Source organism: Pinus tabuliformis, chromosome 4_1 (assembly GCF_031772625.1).
Source record: "Pinus tabuliformis cultivar Carrire ecotype Pingquan chromosome 4_1, CPIR1, whole genome shotgun sequence".
In the NCBI taxonomy this organism is placed as follows: Eukaryota; Viridiplantae; Streptophyta; class Pinopsida; order Pinales; family Pinaceae; genus Pinus; species Pinus tabuliformis.
The window spans coordinates 175,205,526-175,218,902 of record NC_142303.1 but is presented as its reverse complement, the minus strand read 5'-3'; the positions used below and the strand labels follow the sequence as shown (position 1 = coordinate 175,218,902).

The 13,377-nt window shown below is 42.1% G+C and overlaps 1 protein-coding gene and 1 pseudogene across 2 annotated transcripts in view; one reads left to right on the top strand and one right to left on the bottom strand.

The window, feature by feature from the left end:
• Positions 1 to 13,377, top strand: part of LOC149174756 (Transducin/WD40 repeat-like superfamily protein) — an 83,856-nt gene that overhangs the window by 55,238 nt on the left and 15,241 nt on the right. The window lies entirely within an intron of this gene.
• On the bottom strand, positions 8,853 to 9,285 carry LOC149174757 (nuclear transcription factor Y subunit B-8 pseudogene; annotated as a pseudogene).

Here is a 13,377-nt window from a genome sequence, read left to right as displayed (position 1 = left end):
CTTCCTTTCCCTAGGATACTTTGTACCTTGCTTAGAACGCAAGAAAGCTCCATTCTTCAAGCTCTTCTGGGAAAGGGATTGTTTGGGTCTCTCCTATCCATTCATTGACTCATCCTTCATTGGTGACTCAATAACACACTGAGTCTCCTCCCATCGATGAAAGTCTGTAAATAGAAGGGAGCCTTAGTTGAGGTGACACTGGGCTAACTCTCCATTTATTGCCCTTGGCCTAGCATTTTCCCTTTAAGGATCCCCTTTCAAGCCCCGTACTAGTTTGAGTGGTAACAAGTCCCATTGACCTACTTTTGTGGTCATTGGTTGGACATTAATAAAATTATCTTGTTTATCTTATATATAGATATAGTTGGTCGAGTATGTGATGTACCTTATGGATACCAGGTTAGAGATATGATATCTTGTTAATACACTAAATTAGTGCATGGCTGAATTTTAATGGTTTCATTGGAAAGTTGGTAAAACATATGCTTAGGTACTTGAAGGGCATGATTCATTATGGCATGTGTTATGCAGGATATGGTGAGTTGCTACTCCATGGATTTACTGATTTGGACTTGGCAAGAGATGGAGGCACACAGATGGGCACTTCATGCTATTGTTTCAGTTTATTGAGCAGATGGATGACTTCTTGGCTTAACAAGAAGTAGGTAGCAATTTACTTAGTTTAGTGGAGGTAGAGTATATGAAATCTTTTTCAGGGAGTTGTGAAGCCCTTTGGTTTCACAAGTGATGGGATGATAGAGCTCCCTGTTATTCACTGTGATAATCAAAGCTGCATCAAACTCTATGAGAATCCAATCATGCATGATCACTTTAAGCATATTGATATCTAGTATCATTTCTTGAGACACAATAGTATGGAAGGGAGTAGTGGTCTTTGATTATAATTCCTAACAGATTCATTGGTGGACGACATTTTGATGAAGCCCCTAGCAAAGGGGAGGTTTGAGATGCTAAGAGAGAAGCTCAGTTTGGTGGTGAACACATTCCTCACAAAGAGGCAGTGTTAGTTTTTTGTTTCTACAAGACTATTCTCCATACCATTAGTGTTTTGTTATTTCCTATTTTTATGGATTTTTTGTTTTTACTAGTTCTATTTATCGACTAGAGTTGATTGGTTGACTAGTGATTGCTGATGGAGGAGTGTGCTGGCATGCGTCTACCTATTCTTGGCACTTGTGGGGTGCATTACTTGAGGAATTACATATAGGAGTGTGCTTGGTGGGTGTTGGCAAGTGTCTACTATTCTTGGCACATGTGGGACACATTACTTGAGGATTTACACTTCTCTATTCTAAAATTTTTTACATGTATGGACCCCTCTTTGATTCTACCAATCTATGCCTGTCTTAACCTTGGGTCTATCAAGCGTTGATAGGGATAAAATACCTTGAGGTGCAGTTTTTTTGATCATTTCAGATGCATCTTGCAATCACCCTCAACTCAATAGAAATCAGAACTTTTGAAGACAGATATGTAGAAATATTTTTTTTTATCATTGTTAAGTTTTTATTTTGCATTGTAACAATGTTTCTTTGTAAATCTCATGTATAGTATCTTTCTTTATATAATTGTATATCTATATAGTGGTTCTTTTTTCCAATGAAAAAATCGTAATCTTTCATTATGAGAGAAAAATTACATGTAGTAGATACCTGTGGCATATGCTGTATCTGTAAGATCAGCATAGATCTTTGTACATTAGTTTGCTGAAGCAAAATTTATGGCCTTGCTATTTCCAATATCAAAAAACACTTGTCTCTATTATCATCAGAAATATAAATATATACATATTGTTATGTCTATGTAGTTACTCAAGAAAAATGACATCAAAATAGATACTAGTGTAACTTATGGTCGATCCACCCTGTAGTAGTCCTGGTCTATATATGGTCTATGATGATATTGATAGACCTCTATGCCCAGTTGTTCATTGATTAACCACATGCGTCGGGGAAGTAGTGAGCCCTCCTTGGAAAGCTTGTCAGCATCCTCATTGTATTCCCTGTGTATATGTTGACAAGAGACCATGTTAAAACCTGTTTTGAGATTGTGAACGTCATTTAGAATGTTTTGAAGAGATATAGCATGACATTGGTTTTTTGCATTGAACCAATTTATGATAATTTGAGAATCTCCAAAGATCTGTAGAGAAGTGCAATTATGTGCAAGTGTAAAATGCAGTAAGTGTCTGAGAGTGATAAGCTCAACGAAGTTATTTGTTCCTTCCCCCAATCCTAATTTGACTTTGAAATGATGCTGGTCCGAGATGTATAAGCAACGAATGTTTTGAAGAGATATAGCATGACATTGGTTTTTTGCATTGAACCAATTTATGATAATTTGAGAATCTCCAAAGATCTGTAGAGAAGTGCAATTATGTGCAAGTGTAAAATGCAGTAAGTGTCTGAGAGTGATAAGCTCAACGAAGTTATTTGTTCCTTTCCCCAGTCCTAATTTGACTTTGAAATGATGCTGGTCCGAGATGTATAAGCAACTCCCCCCCCCACAGCCTTGGGATTGTGCTGCCCCGTCAAAAAAGGCCTATGGCCGGGTTTTCTTGATATTACCAGGTCCCGATATTATACGGGTGCATGATGGCTCTTCATCAGGGATGTCATGATAGACTGTCACTGCCTTTGTAGTGAGCAGGGGCCAGCAGACGGGCTGATTCTTAAATATGTGGTGGTTTCAGGCTAGCCACATGGATCAACAGATTATAAGTGGTAGGCATTGTGCTTTTTTCCTCTGGTGTGCTGTGTTCCAGTTATTCCAAGCTTGCAGAATAGTAGGGCCTTGCCAGGCATTCCTCATTAAGAGATGCTGTGTTATTGATTGTCAGAATTATGTGACGGATGAGCAAGACAAGAACAGATGCTCATTTGATTCGGTTGCCTGTTTGCAAAGAACACACCAGCTCGGCCCGAAGATGGATCTGTGCGTAAGTGCCTCTCCTGTGGGGGTTTTGTTGCTTAAAACGCACCACATAAATAGGCGGGCTCAAGGGGGAGCTTTTAGTCTCCATAGCTGCTGCCACCGTTCATGAGTGTGGTTGGGCTTTCGAGGTTGTAGTAGATGCAGATATCCGAGTTTTGGACTATATTTCCCATGATCAGCAGGGGTCCAAACTAAGACATCAGGATCCTGATTGAGGATTATGTGCACTTCGGACAGAGCTCCAATGTATGAATCCCAAGAGTGCTGCCACTGTGCAGGAATATTCAGTTCATGAGCTGTTCGACAATGTTGTCTGAGGATGGATCTGTGGACTTGTTTTTATATTGTGCATAAATCTCATTTCTCTCTCTTTCATATATATATATATATATTTGTACCCCAAATCTCATGAGGAACCCCCAAACATCGTGTAAACACTTTCAGAGTAACCCAAAAGCTTACAATATTTTCCTCCAAGATTTGAATGCAACACTATCTTTTGAGTGTTCTTGGTAGGTTGATAGGATCGCAATCTGAGCTTCCCATCTATCCTTTATGGGGCTAGTTCTACTTAGAAATCTCAATGTTTCATTAGCATATACTTATGTTAAAATTGGAAACTAGGGCCAAACTCCATGTGGGTCACCTTATTTATGGCAGTTGATATTTTTCTTTGATTCCTCTCATCGAGAGGTGTAGGATTGATCTAAAAATCATCCGATTCTGACTTGTATTCATGGAGATATGAATTTATTTGTGTTATGTGACAATTCGTCAAGGTCGGCCAACAACCAAATTACCCCCATCTATCCTCAACGTTACACTATAAATAGAGGTGGTTTGCAAGTCATTTTAGACACACCTCTTGTGATCTCTTCCTCTCCACTTGTTTGGGTTTTGGTGGAAGGAGAAGTCTCTAAGAGAATACGCTGTCCTTGGGAGAAGGTCTAACACTACCCCAGAGGAGATGCCCTAGCCCTCTAACGCAGTCAATGAGGAGAGACCTTATCAAAATCATAGAGACTTTAACACAACTAGGAGAGGCTTTAATGCAGGTCTAGAAGAGACCCTATGACGCTATTCTAAAGTACCCTAAACGCAGGTAAGGAGAAGCCCTAATCTCAACCCTAAAGGGGATCTAACTACAACAAAGCTTTAGCTCTAATACGCTGCCCTAGGCCGTAGTCATTGAGGGTTTGTATGAAGCAAGGGGAGGCCCTTAAAAGCCCTCATTCGCAGTCCAAGAAAGAGTAATCTGGCCGCAGAGAATGGAGGGTCAAGCTATGCCCTTGTTGCAGAGAAAAGAGGAGTCTTACCACAACAAAATGATGCCCAATCTGACCTCAGACTTGGTCAGGGACAGCGTCAAGCTTCAGGCATATAAGGAAGGTCTGAAAATCAATGCGAATGGCTTGTATGGCGTGGAGAAGAGTGCTAAAGGGTATGCGTTGAAGTTTGTCTAGCAAGGCGTGCTTGGACAACATATGTTAGCGCTGTGTTGACAATAAATGCAAGAGCATAATTGTTGTATGTTGCAGACCTTGATTTAGAAGCTATGTATAGTCACTTGGATGGAGCAAGGGGTGTGAGATCCTGAACTTGATGAAGGCTATGAATAGTGAATTCTGTGGAAGAGAAATCACTGTGTTGAAGACCTTGGTTGGAAACCCTAAGTACAATGACCTTTGGAGCAGCAAAGGGGATTGTTAGAGGGCAGATTAATATAGGCCTATGTTCAGTGACCTTGGTGGAGCTTCGTCATTGATAGAAGGTAGATTGATGAGCTGATCATGTAAGAGAACATGAAGGTGCATACTTCTTTGTGAGCAGCAGAGGTTTATGTTGCTACAGGATAATTGTGTGTTAGGCCGTAGGCCATAACACCACAGTCAATATTTCGTATGGGTATTTGAGGGCTCAAATCATTAGCATAATACATGGAGCTCTCATACTGCTGAAGCTATTAGAGGGATGTATGATGATGCTGCAATATGAGATGGACAAAGCTATTATCATGGGTTCATATTACTGCATTGAGGGTGCAGCATGGTGATAGAATCACCTTGGAGAATCAGTTGAAGAATGTTTGCCTTCACCCGAGTTCAGAATTGCAGTCCTTGTCATCGGATCTGCAACCTCATTGTGTCATCTTCATGGTGAAGATCTCTGATGTCTGATCTCTCATTTTGGCAAGTCAAAGTGTTGATTTCCAAAGTATTTGTACTATCTCTCTCTGTGCTGAACTATTGAAGATCATAAGAAGATTTGATCAAGGGTTTACCCACATTGGGGTTTGTGCCTGGCCGACGCCACATCTTGTGTCCTCTTGTCTTGGCTTGTTTTCTGCGATTTATGTTTATGTTCTATCTGCATTTTACTATCATGCTAAATGTGATTGCTAATCTAGAATTGATATTGAGCTAATATGGAAAATTGAAGTAAATTTGCTCTTAAGCATAGAACATTCCAAAATTAACATGGTATCAGAGCTGAGGTGAAGACAAAGCCCAAGCAAGAGTGAAAGAGCAATCGCCGAAGACAGTTGGAAAGGACAAAAGGCTCAATGGGCTCCTCATCTCACTTCCCGAGAGCAAGAAGTGTTGGCTTACTTGAAGGGTAAAATCCCTGAGCCTCCATCAAATGCATCGACTACTCCAAAGATCAAATTCACCAAGGGTGAAGTCGAAGCGAAGAAGATTATTAGTGGTACAACAGAAGCTTCTGGTGGCCTACCTAAAGGTCACTCTATGAAAAGCCTGGATCTAAGGTTGCAACAAAAGGCAGATGCCTTGCTTGCAATAAGTTTGGCCATTATGTGAGGGGGTGTCCAAAATAGAAGGGACACATCAAATGTTGATGATCACAATCATTCCAGGGGCATCTTCAATGATCGAAGAAATGACAGGTTCAATGGAAAAGGAAAAAGGAATGCAAGGCATCATGAAAATGGCCGACTCTTCAAGAAAGCAAGGAACTCCAAGTATGAAGAATCGAATGTTGTCTTTGATAAGCAAAAGGAGTATTATCTTATGTTGGCCCTCTCCATCGGACTTGTTGGGAAATTGGCTTATTAATAGTGGTGCCTCAAGGCACTTCACCGGATACAACGAAGCGCTCTCTAATATGATACAAAAGGAAACAAACTTGAAGATATACTTGGAGACGATGCCACCTATCCCGTAAAGGGTGCAGGAAATGCTTCTCTTCAATTGCATCAGGGTAACTCGCAAGTTCTTTATGTACCTAATCTCAAGAAGAACCTGGTGTCCATTTCGGCAATGGAAGACAAAGGTTATAAGGTGGAATTCATCGATGGAAAGGTATGTGCTTGGAAAAAGAATTTTAAAGATGCTTTTACTCTTGGGTTCAGGGTTGGCAATTCGTATGAAGTTGTTGGAAGTCCACTGGGAACCATGTCGTGTGTCACATCTCTCCTATGGCATCGGAGGTGCCCTATCCAATGTAAGACAGATGGTGACAGGCATGCATGGATTCAAGGAAGAGCATGTAGGTACATGTCCGAGATGTACCATTCCCCTCATGTAATAGGAAGACCACAGATGTGGATTAGCCCGAGGGGTTTGAGATTCATGATCGGGAATCTCATATATGTAGGTTGAAGAAAGTTCTCTATGATTTAGAGCAAACACCCCAGGCTTGGTATGAGAGGATTGACAGCTAGCCGATGAAGCTGAGATTCACTAGGAGTAAAGTTGATCCAAACCATTGCCTTAAGGTTGTGGATGATAGACTTCTCATACTGGCACCTTATGAGGATGACCTCTCTCTGACAGGTGTGGGCCTTCTCATTTCCAAAGTAAGAGGGAGTTGGATTCCGGATTTGGAATGGTGAACTGCAAGCCCGTGACTACCTCGATGGAGCTTAACTTTAAGAAGTTATGCGGTAGTGCTGTCAGACCTGATTTGGGAAATGCCTTTGAGTTTCGTCAACTCATAGTAGCATTGATGTTCTTGTTGAACTCCCGTTCAGATAGATGTTTTGCAGTTAGCATGTTGAGCCAACATATGGCTGAGCCTCATTGGATTGGTGCCAAGAATCTTCTGAGATATCTTCGAGGCACAATCACTCATGGACTGAGATACACTGCTGGAGCTGTGAGGCTGCATTATTATTCCGATGATGATTGGACAAACAGTGTGGAGGATCGCAAGAGCACTTCTGGGTGCTGGTTCTCTTTGGGTTTTTCTTCGATATCTTGGATGAGCAACAAGCAGAAGTCGATTGCTTTGAGCACCGCTGAGGCTGGGTACATAACTATGAGTATGACCTCGTATGAAGATGTCTGGTTGTGGAAGCTCTTCAGTGAGCAATTTTTGACACGTGTTGGATACCATCGTGATCTTCTGTGACAACCAGAGGGGGATTCAATTGTTGAGGAATCCTGTGTTCTATGATCACTCCAAGCGTATAGACATCAGGTACCACTTTATCTGGGATATGGTTCAACGAGGAACAAGAAGGCTCGATCACTCTGGGACTGATGTACAGGTCGCCAATATTCAGATGAAGCCATTGGAAAAGGTCAAATTCTTGACTTTTTGAGAACAACTAGGAGGCGTGGAGAGTCTCTCCTGAAGGTCCTGTATGATAAGGACATTGAGCTCTGGGAGCTTCGGGGAGATTGGGGGTACTTCTTGGAGCGATGAGCAACCACAGGGTGAATGGTTTAACCTTCCCCTAGTGGTTTGCTATGTAGGCAGGATGAGTGGTTAATCCTTCTCCTGCTGAGATACAATCATAGGGTGAGTGGTTCAACCTTCCCCTAGTAATTTATTGTGTATAGGGTGAGTGGTTTAGCCTTCCCTTGGGATACCCTTGGCGACATGTAGGCAAGATGAGTGGTTCATCCTTCTCCTACTGAGACATCCTACCCATGCAGTCTGGCACTCATGGGAAGTATCTCTCATCTGGCCAATGAGCAGGGAAATGAGGATAGTGTTAATTTTTGGTATGTTCTATGCTAGAGCAATTTATTTAAATTTTCACAGTTAGCAATCACATCAGCATTACGATAAACTGCAGATAGAACATAAATATATTATGCAGAAGACAAGCCAAGACAAGAGGACACAAGATATGGCGCGAGCCAGGGACAAACCCCACAATGTGTGGGGAAACCCTTTGATCAAATCTTCTTTTATCTTCAAAGTTCAGCAGAGAAAGAGAGAGAGAGAGAATACAATTACAATAGAAGTCAACACTTTGACTTGTCTAGATCTACAACAGAAGTCCGCTTGCTGCATCACTGCATATGATGTCATGTTGCAATAGTTGTGATTATCATCATGCTGCCCATGTCCATGATCTTATCATGCTGCTACCCGTTGCATCATTCATCACAATTGTACCATTCTCATGATTACATTTACCATGATGTTGTCCATGCTCCATGCATCATGATATCTATAGCTGCATCCTTATGATAATACGTCCTTCTGCCTGCATAGATATTTATGGCCATAACCTGCATATACCTAGTCATGTATATATGAGCATAGTTTAGAAGATATGAGCATAGAGCGTATAACTTGTATCACCCCAGCGTATATATTGTACACTGCCAGATCTAGGGCCTGCGTATATATATTGCTGCCCTATGATCATATGTACAGTCTTCATTACTGAGTGCCTTGACTGCATTCATATTACCTTCACTGCGTATAGTCTTCAATACCTTGACTGCGTTCATATGATTGCATTCCATATATGTATGTGACTGCGTTCACATGTATACAACCTAGCGTATATGACTGTCCAGCGAATGTATATAACCACAACTGCAATGTATGACTATGCGTACTTTGTCTGGACCTGTGCGTACCCAGAATGGACTGCGTATGACTGTGCGTGATATATATATCATGACTGCGTTCACCATTGACTGCGGGTTCTATGATTGCGTTCCAAACAGTGGGGGACATATATGACTGCGTATCACCTCCGCCTCTCTGTACATGAGCAAGTAAACCTTCAAGGGCTCGATATAATCTTCAAACCCTAGCGTGCTCATGGCCCAGAGCAAGTCATCGTCGTTGATTGTCTTCCTCTTTTCTCGCTGGCATTTGTCACTGGCCTCGCTGGTGATGAAGCTGATAAACTCCGAGACACACTCCTGCACGGTCTCCTTGGCGTCTTTAGCGATCTTGCCGTTGGCCGGCAGCGCCTTCTTCATGATGCGGCTAATGTTGGCGATGGGTAGGAACCTGTCCTGCTCCCGCACGCTGGACTGGGGGCTTTGTTCCCCAGAACGAGGACTTTCCTGGCTGCCCGGGCTGCTAGCTTCCGCCATATGACCAGGGACCTGGGATACAGCAACAGAACCCGCGCTTGGAAAGCTGGAGGTATTTAAGGGCTTCCTTTGATAAGATCAGATCGGACGTTGGAGATGGAAGGAGGAGAGACGACGATGGAGATGAAGCCGTTGAGAGATCCTCTGTGTATCTTCACCGTGAATGCGTATCACCTGCGTTCATCGTGAATGCGTATCACCTGTGTTCAGCATGGTGCCACTGCGTTCACCATAATATAATAATTGCATTTCACTATAATGCTACGGCTATCACCATAACATTGTTTCATTATAATGCTACGGCTACCCAGATTAATGCTACTGCAATTAGGGCATCATAGCAAGTACTCTTAGCGTTTTCTCCTTCTCCAAAAACCAAGACGTGGAGAGGAGATCACCTAAAGAGTGTATTTAAATGACATCAAATCCTCTTATATTTATACTAAAGTGAGGATGATGAATAGACACGTCGGTTGGGCTTCTAGAGCCTACATAAGAGCTGGTCGGCTTAATAATAATTATATAAACAAAATAAATTCATATCTCCATAAATACTTATCAGAATCGGATGATCTTTGGATCAATCCTACACCTCTCGATGAGAGGGATCCAATAAAAATATCAGCTGCCATAAATAAGCCGGCCCACATGGAGTTTGGCCCTAGTTGCTAATTTAACGGATAGGGACCATAGTAGTAGTACCGATGGACGCATCGTGTTACTACCGTACTCCTTATGCTAGGATGATATTGATCTGGAATCAATTGGAACTGATTTCGGGTCAGTAAGAGTGGTATGAGACACACTATTTATTTGGAATTGATTTCAGATCAGTAAGAGTGGTATGAGACACTCTTTTTATTTGGAATTGATTTCGGATCAATAAGAGTGGTATGAGACACTCTCTTTATTTGGAACTCATTTTGGATCACTAAGAGTCGTATGAGACACTCTCTTAATTTAGAACTGATTTCGGATCAGTAAGACTTGTATGACACAATCTCTTCATTGGAACTGACTTCGGATTAGTAAGAGTGCTATGAGATAGTCTCTTTTCTGGCACTGACTTTGGGTCAGTAGAGGATGGTATGATATATTCTCGATCACTTCTTCTTCTTCATAGTTCAGCAGAGTAGTGCAAACAAGTGCATTGATGGCAGAGATAGTACTGACGGACAGATGGAGTTCTCCCTAGTTGAGAGGGAGTGTTAAAATTGGCAACTAGGGCCAAACTCCATGTGAGTCACCTTATTTATGGCAGCTGATATTTTTCTTAGATTCCTCTCATCGAGAAGTGTAGGATTGATCTAAAGATCATCTGATTCCGACATGTATTCATGGAGATATGAATTTATTTGTGTTATGTGGCAATTCGTCAAGGTCGGCCAACAACCAAGTTACCCCCATCTATCCTCAACGTTACACTATAAATAGAGGTGGATTGCAAGTCATTTTAGACACACCTCTTGTGATCTCTTCCTCTCCACTTGTTTGGGTTTTAGTGGAAGGAGAAGTCTCTAAGAGAATACGCTGTCCTTGGGAGAAGGTCTAACACTGCCCTAGAGGAGATGCCCTAGCCCTCTAACACAGTGATGGAGGAGAGACCTTATCAAAGTCATAGAGAGTTTAACGCAGCTAGGAGAGGCTTTAACGTAGGTCTAGAAGAGACCCTATGACGCTATTCTAAAGTAACCTAAACGCAGGTAAGGAGAAGCCCTTATCTCAGCCCTAAAGGAGATCTAACTACAACAAAGCTTTAGCCTTAATACGCTGTCCTAGGCCGCTGTCATTGAGGGTTTGTATGCAGCAAGGGGAGGCCCTTAAAAGCCCTCATCCGTAGTCCAAGGAAGAGTAATCTAGCCGCAGAGAATGGAGGTTCAAGCTATGCCCTTGCCGTAGAGAAAAGAGGAGTCTTACCACAGCAAAATGATGCCCTTGCCGCAGAGAAAAGAGGAGCCTTACCATAGCAAAATGATGCCCAATCTGACCTCAGACTTGGTCAGGAACAATGTCAAGCTTCAGGCAGATAAGGAAGGTCTGAAAATCAGTGCGAGTAGCTTGTATGACGTGGAGAAGAGTGCTGAAGGGTATGCGTTGAAGTCTGTCCAGCAAGGCGTGCTTGGACAACATATGTTAGGGCTGTGTTGACAATAAATGCAAGAGCATAATTGTTGTATGTTGTAGACCTTGATTTAGAAGCTATGTACAGTCACTTGGATGGAGCAAGGGGTGTGAGATCCTGAACTTGATGAAGGCTATGAACAGTGAATTCTGTGGAAGAGGAATCACTGTATTGAAGACCTTGGTTGGAAACTCTAAGTACAGTGACCTTTGGAGCAACAAAGGGGACTGTTAGAGGGCAGATTAATATAGGCCTATGTTCAGTGACATTGGTGGAGCTTCGTCATTGATAGAAGGTAGATTGATGAGCTGATCGTGTAAGAGAACATGAAGGTGCAGACTTCTTTGTGAGTAGTAGATATTTATGTTGCTACAGGAAAACTGTGTGTTAGGCCACAGGCCATAACACCACAGTCAATATTTCGTATGGGTATTTGAGGGCTCAGATCATTAGCATAATACATGGAGCTGTCATACTGCTGAAGCTATTAGAGGGCTGTATGATGCTGCTGCGATATGAGACGTTGGCGTTGGCAGGAACTGCTGCCTTCATAATTCGACTTATGTTCGCACTAGGGAGGAATCGATCCTGTTCCCGGGCATTAGAACCCTGGTTTTGGCTATTATTGTTCGTATCTTCTGAGGGAGGACTTTCTTGGTTGGTGAAGGAGATCGCTAAGTCTGCCATCGCTGTTGCTGCTCTCTGCGTCAGGGGCCATAGAGGGAAACAAGGCTAAGCCTCTAGGAATCAGGTTGAAAGGCGTTCATCCAAGAATAATACATACTTGTTGCCTTTATGCATTCTCTCCACACTTGCCAGCTAGTTATGTATTTTTGGTTACAATAAATAAAAAGGTTGCTCGAAATAATAACGTTCCTCTGCAATAATAACGCTGCTTCATAATCTGGCTATTGTAACGTATCATGGATGAGCTGGCCACTGTATCACACATGAGCTGGATCACTGTATCACGCATGAGCTAGTTACTGTAACGTATTATGAAATAATAACGCTGCTGCTTCATGACCTGGCCACTGTAACATATCACGCATGAGCTGGAGGTAACGTCTATAACGCCCGATAGATAACCCATCGATATTTACATTGTCCATACTATATAAGGGATTGTCAACACTTGTTATTAGGTTGTATGACTCTGACATTTCTGCTCCATTCAAGTTTCCTTTTCTTGCGTTACATATCTTGCAGCTATTCATAAAATTCGTTCTGAGAGCACAATTCTCTTATGATTCCCATTTCCTTCTTGTTATGAGGAGTACCAATGACATACAAAATCTTACACCATTGACGTGCCATGCAAGGGCTTCGAAATAGTTGGTAGCAGGTGAAGAGTTCCAGCCGGTGAAGAGTTCCACCCATTGCCCACATATCGATGCCAAGGAGGAGTTCACGTGTTTTCCACGCGTTGAGCATCAGTACTATAACCCCTCGTCCTGGCAGTGGGATCCTCCCTTGGTGCTTTATATGGGTGCTAGTTTGGTGGACTTTGGCTGTAGATTGGTGGAGGCCCAAAATTTTCTGGTGCTCACCAACCCTTGAACAATCTGAAAGCAAATGTTGTGCAACTCTGATTTGACAATATCTTTGATTGTGCAGGCGCGCCAGCCCTTGCAAAATCTGAAACCAAATGCTGCGCACGTCGTACTCTAAGAAAGGACGATCTCTACCTCTTTTGATGATGAGCTTTGACAAATCGCAGTTGCCAAAACACTTTTTTGTTGTCTCATATAACCTGTTGCAGCACAATTACTGTGCAAGATTTCTTGAACTTTATATCTATATATATATTTGAATGCCCAAGAATTGCATGTTCTATTTGAATTTGAATGCTATGGTTTAGAATAGCTATAAGCTTTTGAAGTATTTATTTTTCATTCGAAACCTCATGAGATGGTGAATCCTTATCTGATCTTCATCTTCAACTATATTGCTGGTGTTTTTCAAGAGGTTTCTTTTATTGAGGATACA